Source organism: Crocodylus siamensis, chromosome 1 (assembly GCF_052110815.1).
Source record: "Crocodylus siamensis isolate JL-2025a chromosome 1, ASM5211081v1, whole genome shotgun sequence".
NCBI lineage: Eukaryota > Metazoa > Chordata > Crocodylia > Crocodylidae > Crocodylus > Crocodylus siamensis.
In genome coordinates this window covers 361,206,237-361,228,253 of record NC_143395.1, presented here as the reverse complement: position 1 = coordinate 361,228,253, position 22,017 = coordinate 361,206,237, and the positions used below count along the sequence as shown (strand labels likewise).

General features: G+C 41.5%; 1 protein-coding gene and 1 long non-coding RNA gene across 3 annotated transcripts in view; one reads left to right on the top strand and one right to left on the bottom strand.

Moving 5' to 3' along the window:
• The window catches only part of LOC149874956 (uncharacterized), a 153,714-nt gene extending 147,576 nt beyond the window's left edge, over positions 1-6,138 (top strand). Inside the window, exon 4 of the long non-coding RNA XR_016438849.1 lies at positions 5,355-6,138. This is a non-coding gene — a long non-coding RNA (uncharacterized LOC149874956). The remainder of the gene's footprint in view (positions 1-5,354) is intronic.
• DGKH (diacylglycerol kinase eta) overlaps positions 1-22,017 on the bottom strand; it is a 266,880-nt gene that overhangs the window by 120,664 nt on the left and 124,199 nt on the right. The window lies entirely within an intron of this gene.

Sequence of the window (22,017 nt, the reverse complement as noted above, 5' to 3'; positions counted from 1 at the left end):
CGTTTGCCATCAATTATTACCATATTTTCTCACTTACCACACAGATCCTTTTTTCCGAAAATCAGCTGCTCGAAATCAGGGTGTATATTATAAAGTGAGAAAATACAGTAACAACAGTTTCTGCAGCTTAAGATTCTGCCAGGTGAAAGCAAAAGTAACTGAACACAATTCCCAAGGAGAAGGGAGCAGACTTTGCTCCCTAGATGATGCTATTCAGCTACTTTTTTTTCTTCATTCTGCTTTTCACAAACAAAATGCATGTTTTACTCTGGAGTATGTTGTATATGAGAAAATATGGCAATTTTCTTTTCTGAATTAACAATTTAGCCCCCTTTAGAATTTTACACTTTAAAACTAAAATTAATGTACTACAAAGCATTATAACTGCATCAAAACAGTTTAAAAGACATTTCCTTCTTTACAAAATTAAGTGCAAGTCAATGTTCAATCACCTAAAAATACAAAATTTCTTTATTTAATTCTGCTTCTTCAAGCAGGAACCTGTCATGATAATGTCTGAGATACATGGACATCATCATGTTTGAAACACTGTAAGCACGTTCCTTTACATAGATGGTTTCTTAAATACTAAAACATAATCATTGAATGTTCCAAGACTAAGTTTTTGGGGACGTTGATTTGATTAGATCAAAGCGCTCCTGTAATATGTATAAATAATACTTAAGTAATGCCTGTCACTACTCTGCTTTGTCTTATCCCTCAGGTTTTTTTCTTCCATACTGTTTCTTCTCCCTTGAAGACATGCACGGGAAGCAGACTTCTGTGCTGCTGAAGCAATGTTAAAACATACCTTCTTTCAAATAAGCATTCTGCTCCTGCTTGGGATCACAGGACTGGACAGGACCTTATAAAACTATGTAGTCCAGCCTCCTGTGCACTCCTGACTAACCCATCCCAGGGACATGGCTGTCAAACCCACTCTTGAAAATGTCCACAGCCTCTCTAGGCTTGTTCCAACCACTCTCACAGTGAGACAGTTTCTTCCTAATCTCCAACCTAAATTTCCTCGGTTGCATCCCGAGGCCATTGTTTCTAGTCATGCCACCAAAAGCCACAGAAAATCATTTATCTCCATCCTCTTTGAAGATCTTCTATCCATATATTTGAAGTCTTCTATCAAGTCCTCCCTCAGTCTTGTCTTCTCCAAACTGAACAATGCCAGTTCTTGCAGCCTTTCCTCACAAACCATGTTTCCCAGCCCTCTGATAATTTTTGTCACTCTCTGCTAGACACTTGCTAATCTATTTACATCTTTCTTAAGTGTGGCACCCAACCTAAATGCACAGTGAAGCAGCATGATAGAGAAGGTCTGTGCAGCAGAAATACTGATATAAACCAGAATTTGACATAACAGAGCTAACAGCCCGAACCTAAAATAGATGGCGTTACAGATATAAACAATTCTGATAGGACTGTGCCCTTATAGGCTTAATGCTAAATTGCAAATTTTAAAACAAAAACTGAATTTTAGTTATAAAAACATGCATGTCTATTTCTAGCTCAAACGCTAATTCTCTCTGTGGCCTCAACTATTTATACTGCCTGCTTCAGTTTCCTTCATCTTATCTTATCAGTTCTTGTTTGTAAAGGTCAGAAAATGGAAAATATACATATATATATATATATGACATGCATTCAAGTGAAAGAACAGCCTGTGTTCTTATTAACAAGGAGAATGAAGCAGCTGTAAAATACTGTAAAAGGAACAGAACTTTTACCACCACTGTGATTTAGTGACAAAAACCTAAAGGCCTTCACAACTGAGCCAATATCTATTTTAAATTAATATTTACAGCTACTGTTTGGAATATTAGTGTACTTTGTATGTATCCTAGTCATGAGCAAAAAGAATTAACCGATTAAGCCATAATCCTTCCCATGTATGAGAAGGGCACAAACTACACATCTCAGAAATATTTTTAAAAATAAATAAATACAGAAATGTATAAAATTTTTGTAGAATAGTGAAATTACATTGCAGGCCTTGATCTCATTCCCAGTTGATAAAAACTCTTCTGTTGACCCATCTTAAATGGCTACAAGACAGGTACTCCAAGTATTGTAATCTACACCTACATGAATTGTGTAGAACATCCTAGGTATAAGCTAGAAAATGACATAACTAGAAACAAAATGGGAAGCAAAATTTTAAAATCTCTCTCTCTTTTCAACTAGGAAGAGAAAACATGTTCTGTACTAATTTGCGGTTTCTATACTAATAGTTTAACTTGTTTAAAATATAAATAGCTCTGGAGGATGTGAAGAAGTTCACATAACAGCAATAAACACTGCTACAAACTTTAAATTATAGCCATTTGCAGAAAAAAATTATAAACTGAATCTTGTTTCAATCACCATTCTGTCTTTCAGGCTTTTTCATTTAGACTATTATGGTTTTTCTCTACACTGTTATACATGCTCTGGGGTGGGGGGAGGGGGAAGAGCAGCACTTTAATTAAAGCAGCTCCGAAGCCACTCTAATTAAAGCTCATTCAATGAGCTTAAGTTCAAGTGCCTCCCCTCCTCCCCACCATCTTTAAGTGTGGGGACACCGATACACACGATGTAGGAGCTGCTGGAGTGTGGCCATTGCCACACTCCAACTAACTCAATTAATCAAGTACACTCCAACACGCTGGAATTCCAGCACATTGGAGCAGCCTTGGTGCTTGTGTATAGGCGACTTTCCTTTTACAATACCTAGTAAATACCACTGTTGACAAAAGAAGTCAGGGAGGTCTGTACTCAGTAGAAAACAAACATATACAAACAACATAGAAGTCTGTGATTTCATAGAAAGTTGAAGAACTGTTCCATTTCTTATACTCCACACTCTTTACAGACATCCTGAGCTTAGTCAAACAAGTCAGAAGCTACAAACAGAATCAACAACAGCAACTGAACCTACTCAAGATCATAAGCATATATGAAAATAATAAACTTTCAAGAAAACAAGAATGTTGTAAATATATAAAATAATTAGAAAATAATAAGATGTTTCCCCAGGGTCCGGAGAACATGCAGAGCATGTCTACATGATCATTTATGTGCAGTGGTTACTGTGCATTTAGTTTAGTACTTGCTTAATGAAGTATTAAGCTAAATGAACAGTAATTATAGTTACTGCGCAGTAGCACCAGCACATGGTTTTTTAGTGATGCTTAATGCACAGTAGCCTAATACTACTGCACAGTAGCATATTGAGATGCTTTTTGCCCGACACGCTACTGTGCATTAAGTGTCTTGTACAGATGTACCCCCAAAGAAGCTTTTTCCGTCACTCCATTCTTTCCAGGGATCAGGACTGCATGTGTCGTCTAGCACAAAAAAATATTCTTTGAGCTTTTCCAAGACTGGAGTCACTCCAGTCTTTGTTCCTTCAGAACTACGTGTACACTTCCCTGCCTGACTCCTCCCAGGGAAGTATACAGATATTGGTTCTGGAGCAACAAATCTCTCACAGGAGAGATCTTCTTCATTGAAAAGAGGAAAATCTTTCTTCCAGAAGCAGCAGGAGAAACTGCACTAATGCCTTTACACTTGTTTCTAGTGGAAGAAATGTCATTACTCTGCTAGAAATGTAATGCCTGTCCGTATCCTCATTTCCTTTTGTTGCAGATTTAAGCTATAACATTTAATCTAATTTAAATCTGCTTTTGGGATTGGACTGCATTCCAAGTTTATATAGACTTTATCTCCACTTTACTAGAAGATGCATACATTTCTAGATGCATCAATCATATCGTGCATCCCATTTTCTATTTCCTTTTTTTTTTTAATCTACTCTCATTTTAATAAAAATGTTAATCCCACAGTAACTCTTTGAACACAGCACCTCTTTCCCAAAGACCTGACTGGCAGTTGGAGAGAAGAGGGAACATTTTTATCAAATTTATTCTTGATTGCCCAAATTTTATCTAAGTATGAAGGGAAACAACTTACTGGACGTAACAATAGTAAAATATATTAGAGAACTGTGCAATACTGAAAAAACACTGTATAGCAATAGGCTGAAGACAGAGCTGAAAAATTATGGATTGTGCTTTCTCCTTTTTTAAATTCTTCTACTTTATGTAAACTAGCACAATGAGGAGCAGATTACACTAAAAATGTTTGTTTAGCCCTAAAGTATGCCATTATACCACACAGTCCTGTGAAGACATGCCAATGCTTTTCAAACTGTGGCCACAGAGCATATCCTGCTAAGTCTGGCCAGTAAAAAAGAATGCCAATTCCCAAATAGTTTTGTAAGTTTTTTGATTCTGCATCTGACACTGAAACTTGAAGTTTTAAAACATTCTTTTTAAGAGAAACTGAAAGAACATGCACTAGAGCAGCCACACATCCCAAAACAGCTAATAGTCTACCTTAGCATGAGGAGGATCACTCCACTTACTACCTAATCATTAGACTATTCTTTGTCTCCAGATTTCACCCTGGACTTAAACCTTCCCAATGGAAATACCATAGAGACACATTTATTCCTGGAAATAGCTTTTGTTTCAATAAATCAGCATTTTCTGATTTAAAAAAAAATTTGCTAAACAATTCCAAAACATTGCCACTTGCAGGTGGTCAGTCCAGAGCTGACTGGTCATACAACAGAGGCTGTATTCATTATTTCCATCTACTTCATTAAAAGGAGAGTAAGATATTACCAGAAGGGTACTTAGAGGACCTGGATTCTTCGTCCAGTTTGGTTATAGATTTCCTAAATGATCACTGGGAAATAAGTTATTCTTTGTGCTTTTGTGCCCAATCTGTAAACCATCCAGCTAAGAGATGATGTTACCTACTCAAGGTTATTAGTATTTAAAATCCTCAGCTTTTGGGGTCATCCTAATTTTTTTAAACAAAACTCAGCTTTCATTACAAATAAATGAATAAATAAATAGCTTCTAACCTTCATGGTTGTAGAGAAAATGTAAATCATAAGCCTCAAAAACAAGAGACTAAAAACATTTAATCTATCATTTTAAGTCGATAGCATTGGTTTAAAGCAGGATTCATCAATGTTTCCTACCATTGGGCTGGAGTGACCCAGCTTAAGTCTGAGACAGGCTGGCACAAGGACCTGGCCATCAGTGCTTCTCATCACCCAGCTGCAGTGCAGCACAGGAAAGCTCCCAGCCATGACATGGCACAGCAAAGGCAAAGCCCTGCCAGCAAAATCCCAGCTCTGAGGACCAGATTCAAAGTTTTGTGGTCACCAGGTGCTGATCCCCCATTTAAAAGTTCTGAAGCCAAATTCACGTCTTTTTTTTAATTGTTGGGGATAGAAAAGCAGAAAGAGGAATTACACAACCTCATGGTCCCTTCTTTTGTGTTTTCAGGACAGAGGAAAAAAGAAGGTTTGAAGATGAAAGGGCTACCAGTCTGAAAGCCTCGTTCAGCTCAGTGCCATCCTGCACATCACATAAGGATGGAACCAATCATGGTGAACCCTCAAGTAAGGCTGCAGTGGGTTTCAAGGCAGTTTTTCTCTTGAAACCCACTTCTTGGGTAAATGACCGTACAAAACCTTCTAATGTTGACACACTATAATTAGTACTTATTCAGTAAATGTACATTGTATACATGCCAGTGACTAAGGGCTCAGCTCAAGTACGTTCACATGATTTGGGATGTATTCTGGTTTACTTCAGTTAATTAACTTAGTATTATAATATTGAGAACAACCTAATTCATGGGGAATCCTTTGCCTCCTTTTAAAATATAATACTTGCTCCTTACAAGTTGATTTGGAAATATTGAAAAACTAAATAAACCCACATGGAGAACAATTCATCACTCACCATTACCTGAAGCTTCTGGTTCTGCAAAATATCCATGTCACAGCAAGTTGTTGTTTGGCTTTTTTTGAATACAGACAGCTGGTTACAGCTATGGTCAGCCAAATTCTGATTCACAGTTAATAAAACCTGCTGTGTTTGATACCAGATTCTTGCTAGTTCAGACAGTGAGATTTATCCAACCGAGGAGTTCTTCTTTTTTTAAATACCCATTCATTACTCAGTCACCCGTTACACAGTACTATCTTAATCGCAATTCTAATGATTGTATGCATTATATACAAAAATACTTTTTGGAGAAGAGAGGTTGGATTCATGCTAAACAAGAGGATGTGTACTCAGAAGATCTGGATTCTGTTCCCAGATCTGCTACTGATTTTTATGCAATGCAACATAACCCATTTATTCTCTATGCTTTAAGTCTTAATCTGTAAAAAAGGGATAATATTACCATACTTTAGGACAGTACTGTACTAAATTTTTTGTTAAGTACATTAAGAATCTTGGTTAGACATGATAAAAACATTATTTCTGTACTATGGTCATATACCTGCTTGTCTTCATTTACTTATTTTGGTTGACAGACCAAAGGTTTTTTAAGATGGATCATCACTTCCTTTCATTATAAGGCCACCAGAAAATCCATCAATAGAATGGCAGAACTCAACAGAATGAAAAACTTAAGCTATTACCTACTTTCAGTGACTGGACAGAATCTAAGGAAACTTTGCTTAGAACTTTGGCCACACATACATATGCAAATAATCTGGGAGAATTCTCCTAGGTTTGTTCTCCTAGTAGAAAAAATTTGCCCAGAGCCCCATGTATAGATATTCAAATACTGAGGCCCTAAATAATGGAGAGCTTGCAGTACGGATATTGTACACCCAGGGGTGGCCCCTGTGCACACATCTCAGCACGCTCTGCATGCTCCCTTAGTCTGCCTAAGGACAGATGATAGAACAACCCAGGACAACCCAGATTTACTAATCCAGACTGCTCATGGTCAACACGTATTTCCATGCAGCACAATACAAGGACCGTGAAGAGGGCGTGTTCTGCTCCCTGCTCGAGCAGCAGAGTCCAGTGAACCCAAAAGGAGAGGAATGTGGGGAGGGAATGCTGGAGGACTATGGTCTCTTCTAAGGAGCTGTGATATATAAAGACATTCACATTCCCAGGAGAAACTCTCCTGAGAGTGATTTAACCTCAGTTATTCCCAGGTCATTTTTCTCTTGAAACCGCCATTTTTACTGTGGGAGAAAAAGACTAAACATCTGTACACTTGTGGTTTCCCCTGTGAGAGCAGCAACTCTCCCAGGAGAGGTTGAGTATCCATATGAGGCCTTTAACTAGTAAAACACATTTCTAAAACAAAGCTTTATTCTTCTCCATGTTCCTCATTGGCAGCTACAATGGAATGGGAACTCTCAGCAGTGAAAGCAGGTGACACAGCACCACCACCTGACCCCTCTTGGAACCATTCCTGCTGCAGAGTAAACAGACCACAAATATTGTCTTGTCCTTGTTCCTACACCCATTTGCTGTCACAGGAGCACTGAGGTGCCCTGTTCCTAGAAGTAGAGAAGTGGAGCTGCCAATCTCCAGGGGCAGCTCAGGTGCGGCAACCGGGCGGGCCAGGTGACCAGAAGGGGGTAGGGCCGGGCCTTTATAAACAGCCCAGGCTGAAGCCTAGGGGGCAGTTCCCTTCTGGCAGCTGCAGGAGCAGGAGCTCTGCGGGAGAGCAGAGCTGATGGTGGCAGCATGACCAACGAAGCAGCTACGGCATGGTTAGAGAGCCAAGGAAGCGTAGGCCGTATGTTATAAGCCAGAAGGCTTCTTGTTTATTACGTTGCAGCCGTTTGGCTTATGGTTTAGTTATTGTTATACCAGAGGACCGGGTGAGGCTGTAGGGGCATGAGGAGGCCTCATGGGAGCTCCCCAGTGGTTTGGGAGGGTTCCCGGTGCCCTGTGTGGGCAGACGAGTGGTGCTTGGGACGGCACAGTTGGTCAGTGCTGAGGCGGCACAGCGGGTAGCTCTGTGAGGGCAATAGTGAGAGGCCCAAGCAGGGTAGAGGACCCCGCCCAAGGGTCGTAGCACCAGAATGAAACCTGTAGGGACTCGTGTTGGGCTCCAGGTGTGGGAGCTACGCAGATAAAAGCCTAGGGTGGGTGCTGTAAAGGCGACTAGCCCAATGAGGGCAAGTCAGTCGCTATAGAGAGCCCGGAGAAGGTGCTGAGAAGCCATGGGTGCGGGCACGTGTAGAAGAGAGGCCCTGGGCGGGGCACCTGTAATAAGAAGCAACCCCAAGAGGGGCATAGATTATTGAAAGTTGCCCCAAGAGGGGTGCGGGCCTAGACGACGTTCCGGAGGGTTTCCAGGATAACAGGAACCCCGAGGAACCGAAGGGGCCAGGTAAGGCTCCAGCTGCCTGAGCCTATCTGGATATTTATTATTGACAGGACCCAGAGGGGCCAGGTAAGGCTTAGGTCGCCTGAGCCTAAGTGGATAAGTAGTGTTGACAGGAACCCAGAGGGGCCAGGCAAGGCTTAGGCCACCGACCCCTAGTGAGGCAATAGACCCAGACGGTGGTCCAGGGGCCAGGTACGACTACGGCCAGCTGAGTCCCAACCGGGGATAGGATTTGGATAATTAGTGTTGACAGGAACCCGGAGGGGCCAGGAAAGGTTTAGGCAGACGACCCCGGTGGGAAGAACATCCTTAGGGAGCCCGATAGGGCTAATCAGGAGTAAGGGGTGCTGGTTGCATGACGAGCCCAAGGGCACCAGAGAGGGGCGCTGGTGACGAGACACGCCCAGCGGTGCCAGGTAGGGCGTAGAAGATTAAGGACCGGATAACGTCCAGAAAGAGCTGCGAGGCTTGGGGCGTGCTAAAGGGGAGGTAGGAGGCACGCATTGCCCGTAAGGCAGGGGTGCATTGAGGCACCCCACTCGGAACGGGGAATAACATCGGCGCGGTGTCAAAGGTGCAAGTAGGCAGCCTCCCATAACTGAACTCATAACATCAAAGACGTGGTGGGTGAGTAGAGGGTGCTGGATTGCCTGATTGACACGGCAGGGGGCGCTAGTGAGATCATGGCTGCTCCTAGGCCCCACCTGTGACATTTGCCTATATCTATAGCCTCTTTGTATTTTAAGCTTTTTGGCATTAGGATTTTTTCTTATATGCTTATACTATTGCTTATAAGTTTGCATTAATTAACAGCAACAACAACAAAACACCACTTGCACAGAAACTACACATTAACCAAAATACCAAAAAGCATATAGTGCTATACAGTTTTTCTAAACTGGCATGAATGCTTGTCAGTGGTCTTTAAAGGGTAGCTTAGCTCCTAGCTGCAGTTGAGACCACTCCTTTCAAGTTCTTCACAATAATGAACTTACATGGCTATGTACAAGCATACCTCATTTTATTGCGCTTCGCTTTATTGCGCTTCGCAGATATTGCGTTTTTTTACAAATTGAAGGTTTGTGGCGACCCTGCGTCGAGCAAGTCTATTGGCGCCATTTTTCCAACAGCATTTGCTCACTTCGTGTCTCTGTGTCACATTTTGGTAATTCTCCAATTGACTCCAATTTTGAAAGAAGTTCTACTGTAGGTAAAATGCTATCAAACAGCATCGCATGCTACAGAGAAATCTTTCGTGAAAGGAAGAGTCAATCAATGCGGCAAACTTCATTGTCTTATTTTAGGAAATTGCCACAGCCACCCCAACCTTCAGCAACCACCACCCTAATCAGTCAGCAGCCATCAACATTGAGGCAAGACCCTCCGCCAGCAAAAAGATTATGACTCGCTGAAGGCTCAGATGATGGTTAGCATTTTTTAGCAATAAAGTATTTTTTAATTAAGGTACGCACATTGGTTTTTTAGACATAATGCTATTGCACACTTAATAGACTACAGTATAGTGTAAACATAACTTTTATATGCACTGGGAAACCAAAAAATTCATGTGACTCACTTTATTGCGATATTTGCTTTATTGCGGTGGTCTGGAACCGAACCCACAATATCTCAGAGGTATGCCTGTATTTCCCCTTTGGTATGGAATAAATGTGCCTCAAACCATTCATCACACACTGAAATAAAGGTAATATCACTCATGTGCAAGCATATAACGAAGTTAATAAGCAAGGTTTTTTCAGATAACTGAATTTTCAGAGATACAGAGAGCATCCACATGTGACACTATATCGCTGTAGTGTCCGCTGTAGCGACTAAGTGTTGGCAGGCACAAACCACGACACCGATGCTATGCTGCCATAGCAATGAGCTATGTTTATAGCATGTCGCTCCAGCAATGTAGTGTCTAAAAATAACTGTGCACCATCATTTAGTACTTCCAAAGGGAAGTACTAAATGATGGCACAGTAACAACACCACCATGGCAGGCACATATAGACACATCCACAGTCTAGCTAATATATAGTATCTATCAAATCAGCAAACTAATAAAAATAAAAGCATATACATGCAGCTGAGAACAAAACCATATGGGCTGAATAGTTAATAACTAACACTGTAAATTCAGTGAAACTCAACAAAGCATTGGGCAGGGCATATTTCCCTAAACTATACACAAAGGAATCTTTTTCATTCTTGACTGATTCTAACAAGACTATGGTAGAAATGAACAAAGCCTACTTGATAAGCTGGGGAACATGGCATTTCATCATGAAAAAGACAAAAAGTCTGTCAAGAAAATACCAAAAAGAAAAAGGAAGGGGGAAAAAAGGAAACATCAAAGCCATCAACATCATGCCAATGAGGTTTGTACAACTACTGTACGTAAACATGTTAAGAGACATGCATTAATTCTATATAGTCTTTTTAATGTCCTTTATATTAGGACAGTTCCTGTTTCCATCTAAGATTTCATACTTGAAGTTCTTCATGACTATGAACTGCCCTCAAGTACTATATTCTTCACCAATAGCACTTAACTCAAGGTGGATTTGATTTAAATCAAATTGATTCAAATCACTGGTCAGGAAGCCTCAATTTAATCATTGTTTTCTACAAAAAGTGCATTCTTATTATTTGTTGTCCTTTATTCATTTAACTTCTTGAAACTTTTCACTTTTGAGAAAGGTAAAGGCTTGACTGCATACAAAAACTTGCAAAGACAACAGGGCTGATGTGTGGGTACTCACCAGGGATCCGGTTTTTTTCCTATTAAAAAAAAAAAATCACGAATTCTCTGACAAAAAAAAATTGCAAATTCTCTGATAAAAACCCCTACATCATTATTAAAATTAAAAGCCCCCAACAACCCGCACAACCCTGCTGGTGCCCCTCACACACCTCCCCAGTGCCTCCCCCAGCCCTGCCCCCACAGCAGCCCCCCTGTCCTACTCATGCATCCTGCCCCCCAGGCCTGCTGGAGGGGGCCCCCAGCTGCCAGGGCTATGGGGCCAAGGTCCCAAGTTTGCAGTTCCCTGCCCCCCAACAGCAGGCAGCTGCAGAAGCAACATAGATCTGACTTACCCACTGCTAGTGTCTGCTTGGGCGGGGGCAGGGACAGCTTCTGGCTCCCCCCAGTCCTGCTGGTGCCCCCAGCCACAACCTGCAACGCCCCCCAACCCGGCCAGAGGGGTCCCCAACCCCTTGCAAGCCCCATTTACCTCACAGGCTCCAGGAGTGAAGAGTGAGGTAGAGCTGAGCCAAGCTATGGCTGACAGAGTCTCAGGCCACGTCCTTCCCCCACCCCATCCCACTCCGTCTCCAGGCAGGGCGGGGGGTTTCCACCCTGTTTTCAATCAGCTCTTGCAGGCTGGAGCTCAGCCAGCCTGCAGAGCTCTTTACAAAAGCGGGGAATCTGCACCTTTCTTTGCTAAAAGGAGAACTCTGCATTTTCCTTGATAAAAAGGGAAAATCTGTGGTTTTCTCTATTTTACTGTGGGAAATAGAGAACTCAGATCCCTGGTAATCAGGCTTGTTATCAACAGGGATCCTAGTTTTCTCACATTAAAAACTGCAAATTGTCTGATTAAAACCCAAAATCCGTGATAAAAATGTAAGGCCCCCCACAGCCCCTCCCAGTGCTGCTGGTGCCCCACACTCCCCCCAACAGTCTCTACAGCCCTCCTGATGTCCCTTGCAACAGCTCCTCAGACCCACAAACATGAAGACACAGACACTGGCACCCACCTCAGCAGGTAAATGTGTGTGGGGGGAAGGGTCGGGGCAAGACAGGGGAAAGGGAAGGTGCTGGGAGAGTAGATCAAGAAGGCGGGGAGTGTGCCCCTGTGCCTACTCCCAGGAGCAGGGCCAGGGGGTGAGGGCAGGTGTGCTACTCTGTGGGCCACACACGTGCCAGCCAGCCTGACAGGAGGTTTGCTCAAAGAGGCCACTACCGCAACTCTGCCACTGCATCTTGCGCTACCATCCCACAGCCACCTGAATTGCTTTGTGGGCAAATGGCACAGGGTGCAGCAGCAGTGCAGTGGCAACTACCGTGTGCAGGCCACATATGTACCACCCCACCGGGGGCATGAAATGGAGGGCTTGCATTCAGAGGCATGCCCCGCAACCAGCTGCACAGCCAGTTGGGGGCTGAGGAAGCATGGGGTGCTGCTGGACCCAGGCAGCACATCACAGATGGAAACAGGGGCGGGGGTGAGGGCCACAGTGATGGCTACATGCAGGGTGAGGTGCCTTTGCGGGCAAGCACTGCCACCACAGAGCCATGCCCTTCACCCCTGGATCCTACAGGTAAGTGGGGCTTGGGGGCTGTGGGGCAGGACTGGGAAAGGTGGCTGGGGGCTGAGGGAGCAGGGGATGCTGCTGGCCCCAGGCACCACATTGCAACTGGGAACAAGGCCAGGGTGAGGGCAGGGGTGCCCCTCTGCAGGGCTCTTTGCAAGCGATATGGGGGGTAGTGTGGTGGTGCCTGCCATTTGCGGGCCGCACACATGCCACCGGGCCTGCTGCCCAAGGGAGGGGGAGAGGGAGACTGGCATGCAGCTGGAGCATGTGGCCGGCTCTGCAGTCACAGAGAGGGATGGGGTCAGGGAGAGGTGGGGGGGCAGCGCTGCTGCTTACCTGGAGGCCCATTATGGTGGTGACGGCCACTGCCTCCAAAACCTCCCGCAGCCGCCGCGGAGCCATGCCTGGAGCTGTGTGGCCAGCCACCAGGCACCCCATGCTGCACCGCTGCCGTCGGCCACACAGCTCCAAGCACAGCTCCACGGAGGCAGCGGGAGGTTTTGGAGGCTGAGGCAGTCACCACTGGCACAGACGACCGCTGCCACTTACCTGTTCCACCCTCTCCCTCCAGCCAGGGCTGGGAGTTCCCTGCCCTTTTTGCAATTGGCTCCCGCAGCCTGGAGCTGTGCCAGCCTGCAAGAGCTCTTTGCAAAAGCAGAGAATCTGCGGATTTCTCTACTAAAAAGAGAAATCCATGTTTTCCCCGATAAAAACAGGGAATCCGTGATTGTCTCCGTTTTTCCGTGGGAAATGGAAAACCCTGGTTATCAATCATCTCTACATACTGCTGTTAACAAGGATGTTATCTATGGAGACAACAAACTCTACCTATGCCTGAAGAAGAGCGTTTGTGCCTGAAAGTTTGCAATGAACAATCTTTCCAACTATTTAGTTGGTCTAATAAAAGATATCAGATCACCCAAAGAACCCTGCCTGCCCATGATCTCTGGAGACACAAATCCACAATTTTGAGAACTGAAACTGAGCATCATGGAGATGCTTAATGGGATCTCCTAGACTGAGCACCGAATCCCATTAGGGAAAATGTTTTTCTTTAATCCTTACTAATCTATAAAGGAGCCTCTGAGAGGCTCTGAGAACCCCAGAAATTAAGGTTGGAAGGGAGTTCAGGAAGTCTAGTCCAACCCAACCCGGCTTCTCAAAGCCAAATCATGCCCAACTAGATCATTTCAGCCAGGGCTTGGTCAAGCTGGGTCTTAAAAACCTCCAAGAATGGAGATTCCACCACATCTTTAGGTAACCTGTTCCAGTACTTCACCACCCTAAAAATGAGAAAGCTTTCCCTAATATCCAACCTAAACCTCTTGCTGCAACTTGAAACCATTACTCCTTGTTCTGTCATCTGTCACTACTGAGAACAATCTAGCTCCACCGTTCAGGTAGTTAAAGGCTGCTATCAAGTCCTTTCTCAGTCTTCTCTTCTCCAGATTTAATAAACCCAGTTCCCTTAGCCTCTCTTCATAAGTACTGGGCACAATACGCCAGATGTGGCCTCCACAGTGCTGAATAAAGGGGAATAATTATTTCCCTTGATCTGCTGGCACTGCTACTACTAATGCAGCCCAGTAAGCAGTTAACCTTCTTGGCAACACTGCTGACTCACATCCATCTTACTGATCACTGTTACTCCTAGGTCCTTTTCTGCAGACCTGATGCTTAGCCAGTCAGTCTCTAGGCTGTAGCAATGCATAGGATTCTTCCATCGTTAAGTGCGAGACTTTGCACTTGTCCCTGTTGAACTTCATGAGATGTTTTTTGGTCCAGTCCTCCAATCTGTCTATGTCACTCTGAATCCTAGTCCTACCCTCCAGTGCATCTACTGCACCCCCAACCTTGGTGTCATCCATGTATTGTTGAAGGTGCAATCCATCTCATCTTCCAGATTAAGATATTGAACAAAACCAGCCCCAGAACCAACCCCTGGGGCACTCCACTTGATACCAGCTACTAGATAGACACTGAGCCACTGATTACTACCTGTTGAGCCCAACAATCCAGACAGCTTCCTATCCACCTTACAGTCTATTCATCTAACCCAGTGGCTCCCAACCACAGGGCATAACCCAAATCAGGGTTGGGGAGGTCCACCCCACCTGTAGGGCTCTCCCAGTGCACTGTTCATGTAGCTCTCGCTGCCGCTGACCCCCACAATGCCAAACTGGGCTCTGCTGGCACCGCCAGGCATGAGTAAATCAACAGCAAAGACAAGGGCAGGGGTCACAATCTGGATTTCAGGTCGCAGCAAAAAAGGGTCGGGAGCCACTGATCTATCCCATACTTTGTTAGCATGCTTGCAAGAATGCTGTGGGAGACTGTATCAAAAGGAATTGAACTCTTGGTAGGGGTGGTATCTTTTATGAGACCAACTAGGTATTGGCAAAAAAAAAAAAAATATTATTTGCAAGCTTCCAGGCACATCGCACAGAATTCTTTATTTACACCCTTCTTCTACAGGCTTAGGAGAGTGCAAAGATTGTAAAATTTCTCCTAAGTAGAAATGAAAATTCATAGTTCACAGCAGTGCTGAAGGGTGTTGCAAGATGGTAAATAAACTTATCTAGCTCTTATGTGAGCCTAATTTTCACAAAATAACCTTTCCCAGCCCAAAGATCTTATAACACCTTCAGCTGTCCTGTGAAATATAAATTTTCATTTCCACCTAGGAGAAATTTTACCATCTTTGCACTCTCCTATGCCTGAAGGGCGAGAGTGTGCCCAAAAGCTTGCAAATGAAGAATTTTTTTGCAAATATCTAGTTGATCTAATAAAATATATCACTTCTACCAAGAGTTGATACCTTCTGCCTGCAGACCAACATAGCTACAATCTGTATTGCTGAAGTAAAAGATATATTATGTCCACTGCTCTCCCCATATCCAAAGAGCTAGTTATCACATCATAGAAGGCAGTCAGGTTGGTCAGGCATGACTTGGCCTTGGTGAATCCATGCTGACTCTTCCTAGTCACCTCCTCCTCCAAGTGCTTAGAAATGGATTCATTGAAGACCTGCTCCATGATTTTTCTGGGGACTGAGGGGAGGCCGAATGGTCTATAGCTCCCTGGATCCTCCTTCTTTCCTTTCTTAAAGATGGGCATTATATTTTCCCTTTTCCAATTGTCTGGGACTTCCCCCCAGTCGCTACAAGTTTTCAAAGATAACGGGAGGCGGCTCTGCAATCACATCAGCCAACTCCCTCACCACCCTCTAATGCATGCATTCAGCCCCATGGACTTGTACACGTTCAGCTTTTCTAAATAGTCCCTAACCTGTTCTCTCACCACTAAGGGCTGCTCACCTTCTCCCCAAACTGCGTTGCCCAGTACAATAATCTGGGAGCTGACCTTGCCTGTGGAGACTGAGGTAAAAAGGCATTGAGTACTTCAGCCTTTTCTTCATCATGTCACTGTTATAATGGAATTTTTCTTCTTTTGTTATACACAGAGAAAAATTACCAGAAATACCAAGTTCCAAAAAGCTATTCCCAGGACACTTCAGGGGGAAAAAAAAAACTTTATGACGAGCATAAGACTGCAGTGAAATTACTGGCAACAGAAAAAAAATTTTCTCGAAAAAAGTAATACTCTATTGGGACTGAGCTGAAAGGGGCTAAGGGAAGTGGAAAGCTCTGATTTCCCAGAAGGATGCTTAAACTAGAACTATTTCAAACATACAGTATGAATGTGACTAATTTTACTCTCGATGAAAACTATCAAGGGAACAATGCTGTAATTACATATTTGTAAATTTACACTTTAAAAGTAAAAATTAAATGAATGCAGTGAACATTTTAGACAAGGTTCCTTGTTGAATCTGATAATCTTTTATTGGACAAACTTATAACTAATAAAAGATTATCAGATTCACCCAAGGAACCTTGTCTGCCTATCTCCTTAGACCAACACGGCTACAGCCTACACCCCTGTGAACATTTTATACACATCTTCACTGTTCTTGGCTGAAAAACCTATCATTTAGTTACAAAAACAAGTTCTGCATTTAAAAAAAATAAGGTAAGCCAACTTGTCCAGAAACACCAATTAAAATTGCTGGTGGTCAGAAGCAGTGTGAAGATTAGTGAGCCTATTCAAACTTCAGCCAAAAATGAGTATATTTAGAGTTACACATACCAAACCTGTGTCCTCAACAGGAATTTTAATATTCAGAATTGAACTGTTTGCAAAGATTATCCCTTATGTTACAAGATCTTTCAAGGGGCAAAAGGTAGGGGACAAATCAAAGCTATGGATTTCTATATCAGTGGCCAGGATGCCTGAAGAACAGCAGTTTTAAAATACAGTACAAATGGGGAGTACAACAGACCACGAACATCTATGAGCTTCACTGCTGTCTTCCTCCACTGCACTTTTATTTGGAAAATGGAACAGAGTGGAAAAGTGCTTTGTTTGGCCAACAGCTAAGCTGTCAGCAGAGCAAATGCAAAAAAAGGCAATGCAATAAGAGGGAAATGGCAACCCTAATATTATTGCTTGATGTTTCTGTAAAAGCCCAAATAGATGACATTCTTATGATTATGCAATCAACTTTTACATCATTATAAAAAATGAAGCAGATCAACAAAAACAACCTAATACTAACCGAAGCTAACTTTGCTCAACCTGACCCACAACTATACTAGTATAAGTTATGTTAATATAGATGTTATCTGCTCACATTATACCCTGGGCTAGTTCCTTGCTCAAGTATAAGTACCTATTACAGTGGTTTTCAACCTGTGTTCTGTGGACCACTGGAGGCCCGCAGATTACGTCTAAGGGGTCCACAAAATATGACTATGATCAATCAAAAGTATGTGAATACACACTTACAATTCAAAGAGGTCCGCATCTCCATCCAACATTTCCAGAAGGGTCTGCATCTCCATTCAAAATTTTTTAGGGGTCCACAAATGAAAAAAGGTCAAAAACCACTGACCTATTACATGAAGCTCAGGATAGCTGCTCGTCTATTCACTACAGGTCCTGGTTTAATTTATATATCCATGTGCAAGCTACCCAGATAACTCACACTAGCAAAAATGTCATCTACCAAAGATGGCAAAATAGGACCAATTAAAGTTTTTATTAAAGTTCATTCAAGTATCATGCAATTAAGTCTACATAGACTTGCATCTTTTGTTTTGTTTAAAAGGACTTTTCCAAGTTAAAAAATTAGCAATAATCAAAAGGCTTCATCACCAGGAAGATTCATCATTCTAATTCAAGAAGAGCAAAAACATTTACTTATGAAACAGCAATTACCTTTTAAAGGTATCTTCCAAAAATGTGCTTTTGGGGTAATTCCTTGAATTAGAAAATAGACTATCTGCTCTTGTACAACTTGTTAACCATCTGTCTTCATTACTATAAAATTGTCATAATTAGTTGCTCTGTTCCCCCCCCCCAAAGAAACTGGGCTGTTAAATATGTATTCTTTTCAGTTATAAGAAGCCTAGTGGCTACTTTTTCTATTAAAACAACACTATTAACAAAATTGTTTTAATAGAAAATTATGGGGGGAAAATAAAATTATAAGAAACTATAAAATTATAAGTACAATGTACTAGAACATAAAAATAGATAAAATGCGAAGTAGTACATTGCTGCTGTTTGTCATAGCAGGAAATTTAAATTAATACAAACAACGCTATCATTCACACATTCTGAGTTACGATTTTGCGTCTCGTAAGGAAGGATACATGTATATTTCATGTGTGAACATATTCTTATGCAACAATATACTCAAACCTTTTCAGTCTGGGTGTAAGGCCTACATAACGCTTGACATACCCTGCCAGTTACCAATAATCATAGCTTTAGAGATGTTCTGAGCCTGAAGTTATATTCCTGCTTGGAGTTAATAGCCCCAAAGGATCTATCCTCCAGAAATTTGTCTAGCTTCTTTTTCAACTTGGTTCTGCTATTGGTCTTTATAGCCTCCTGGGGCAATGAGTTCCATATGCCAATTATGTTTCATATAAAAATATTCTTGCTTTTGTTTTAAATCTGCTGCAAGATAATTTTATCCTATATGAGGAAACACAGTGAATAACAGTTGTCTATTCATCTTTTCCACACCATTCATGTTTTCCAGACCTTCATAATTTCTGTCCAAACCAGAGACCTAGCCTTTTTAGTCGGCTCCTCATATGGAAATCAATCAATACCCTGACCATCTTTTCCTGCTCTTTCTCTAGCTTTTCTGAATTCTTTTAGAGATGATGACTACACCTGCACAAAGTGTTAAAGCTATGGGTATACCAGTTATAGAAAGGGATGATTCCTGTTTTGCTTTCAGTTTCTTCCCTAATATTCTACTTGCCTTCCTGACCTCAGCTGCCCATTGAGCTCATGTCATTAAAGAACTCTCCAAAAAAGTCAACATCTCTTTTCATAGTTATAACAACTAATTTAAAGCACACCATTGTGTATGTATAGCTCAAATTATTCCCTTCCCCCATGCCCAATTTGTATTCTCTAGTCTACACTTATCAATGCTGCATTTTATTTTCCACCTTATAGCCTGCTCATTCCATTTTGTGAGATCTTTTCATACCTCTTCACTGTCTGCTTTATATTTGACTACACAGCATAATTCATAAGCAAACTATGCCACCTCCTTTATTACTCCTTTTCCAGATCGTTTATTCACATGTTGAAGGCAGAGGTCCCATCGCAGAACCTTGAAGGAACTATTCTTTGTTCTCCTCCACTGTGAAAAAATGACCACTGCTTTCCCATCTTTGAACAAGCTGTCACAATCTTTGACAGGACCTTCCCTCTGATAAACTATTTGTGGTCTTGTTTATTCTGTGACTAAATGGAAAGGAAATGGATCTCTCCATTAATGGAAAATTAAGTACTGGGCTAATGAAAGAAAACAATTTAGCTGCTCACTAACAACTTGCAGTCTGTCCTATGCTCTATAGATGGATTTGTGCTACTTGCACAAGAAGCAAGGACCAAAATTAAATAGAATTCCATGGTTGTTTGGTTTTTGTTCTACTACTGTACACTGCTTCATTGCATTTATGTATCATCATGTAGTATGTTCAATCTTACTCTTGTTTAATTAATAGAACATGTAATTTTATTATGTTTTACCAATAGCTGCAAATGATATATTTTATAATTTTATTATGTTTTACCAATAGCTGCAAATGATATATATTCTATCGTTTTAGTGAAAGCCATAAACAAACTACTGCTTAGAAAACAGTAATGGGGGATGGTGTGAGGAGAAACAGGAAATAGGGATGCATGCGTATGTTAGCCAACACAGATCTACTTCAATCTGATGGGAATTTGTAAAGTGCCAGCTTGGCACTATTTTGTATTTGTAAATATGGTGTGCATGGGGCAGGGCAAAAAATACACCACTTCCCACCCCACAACGAGCTTGCCATCTAAACAAGCACAGAAACAAAGAGGATGCACTGTGAGGCCCAAAGGAAGCTACAACTTGGTTTTACTTTAGGAAGCAGTGGGGCAGCAATTAGTCGTCCATTTCTTTCCTCTGCAAGAAATCAAGCCTGAATTTTAATCAAAAGAAGTCAGTGGCATTAAACCGTCAGGGTACATCTTTACAGCAATCCTCATAGGGAAGGAAAGTACAGAGAGGAGAATCAGAGATGTAAAGGCTAGCATTGCTGCCAGGATTATACAGGGTATATGGCTAAGTCAGGGCCTTGAATGTGAAAAACAAACTTGATAGGTGGACAATGGAAGACAGCTGAGTGATCCCAGACAACAGAATGACGTGGGTGGCAGATGAGAACACAGTATGGCCACTACATATGCAATATGGCCACTGCATATACACCTCATATGATCAGGTCTATCGCTTTCTGTTTAATGAAAAAATCTACTTTGTGGCACCCATACCATTCGATATAACAACTCTGGCAATGGTAAAGCAGTTAAAAGATCCAAAGATATTTTTAGCTTGACTATAGTGCCCAAGATGCCAAATATCCAGTAAGAGGCCTAGCATTGAGAAAAAGGGACAAGAATACAAAGAGCCTATTTGAAACTAAGTGAATTCTAAAACCTCCATTTTAAAGAAAAAATAGTCATTGTATTTATCAAAGTCAGAACTCTATCAATATTAAACTGAATACATGTAGGTTTCTACCGCCAAAAGAAGTATAAATTTAAGCATTAAGAGGCTGCAAACTACTGTGATGATTTAGAAGATAATGTATATGTATCATAAATTAGTTCCTCAACAAAATTATTTAGAGGTGCTATTGATTAAAAAAAATATTGGAACGATTCAAAATGCATCATTATTTTATTTATTTACTATACTTCAATGAGTATATTTTGTGTATAAATAATACATGCACACTTTCTACATTTCAGACAGGTAAATAAACTGTTTTACAAAGGTTAACTTTACTTTTTCAATCCAGTCATTTTAATAACTGACTTTTAAACCACTTAACAGTGTTTTACTTCTCTCCCCTCCCACCCTTTACTCTGAAACAGACATTCGATTTTTTGAATTTCTCTCCCATCTTTCCAGTTTCACTGTTTTTGTACAAGTGTACCATGTATGTAGAAGCTTGTTGCTATTAATTATAGAAATCTGCAAAGTATCTGTTGCCTTCAGATAAAACAGTACTGGAATATATGGGCTGCATACAGTGCCAATGGGTTTTTAACCTACTGGCTTAACTCCTGCTGATAACATTTTAAATTTCTGTTAAAACACATAATATTAAGTGTTGCAATTAACAAATGCTACTCTACTCTAGATGCTCACTTAAATTACTATGTACTTGAGTATACAAGTAATCTCTATATTAGCCCAGAACTATACTTACTGATTAAAATGTCCCAGGAGACCAATCTAATTCTTATGAACCCAACATTTCAAAGATTTTGAACAAATTCTACAATTACAGAAAAACCTCCTCTACACTTAAATAACCACTTTATGAAAATCTACACTGAAGCTTTAAGCAGAAAATATGCTTATGCATACTCTTAACTTGAACACCTCAAAATTAACCATTAGAATTCAATGTTCGCTTTTTATAAAATTGAATTACAGACAATTACCACAAGGTGGTAGTGGTGTTATGATAATGCTCAAACACAGGCAATGTCCTACATTTAGCATTATACAGTGAATGCAGGAACTTAACTAAAACAGCTAAAACCCTATTTCTGCAATAGGCTGTGGATGGACTGAGCTTCTACTACACCATCTTCTACAGTGGCGACACAGCTAATAAGCACAGAGCCTGAACACTGAGACAGAGAATTTACACGCCCATTCCTGCTTTCTGTGAAAAACAAAATAGTCACAAGTTTAGCATTCAACCAGAAAAGGTCTAAACACATTTTATGATAATTTACAGGTTAAATCAGCAACTGTGACAATCTGTGGTTTACATTAAATTGTCACAATACTATTTTGTCATTGTATTCCAGAAACGGAGG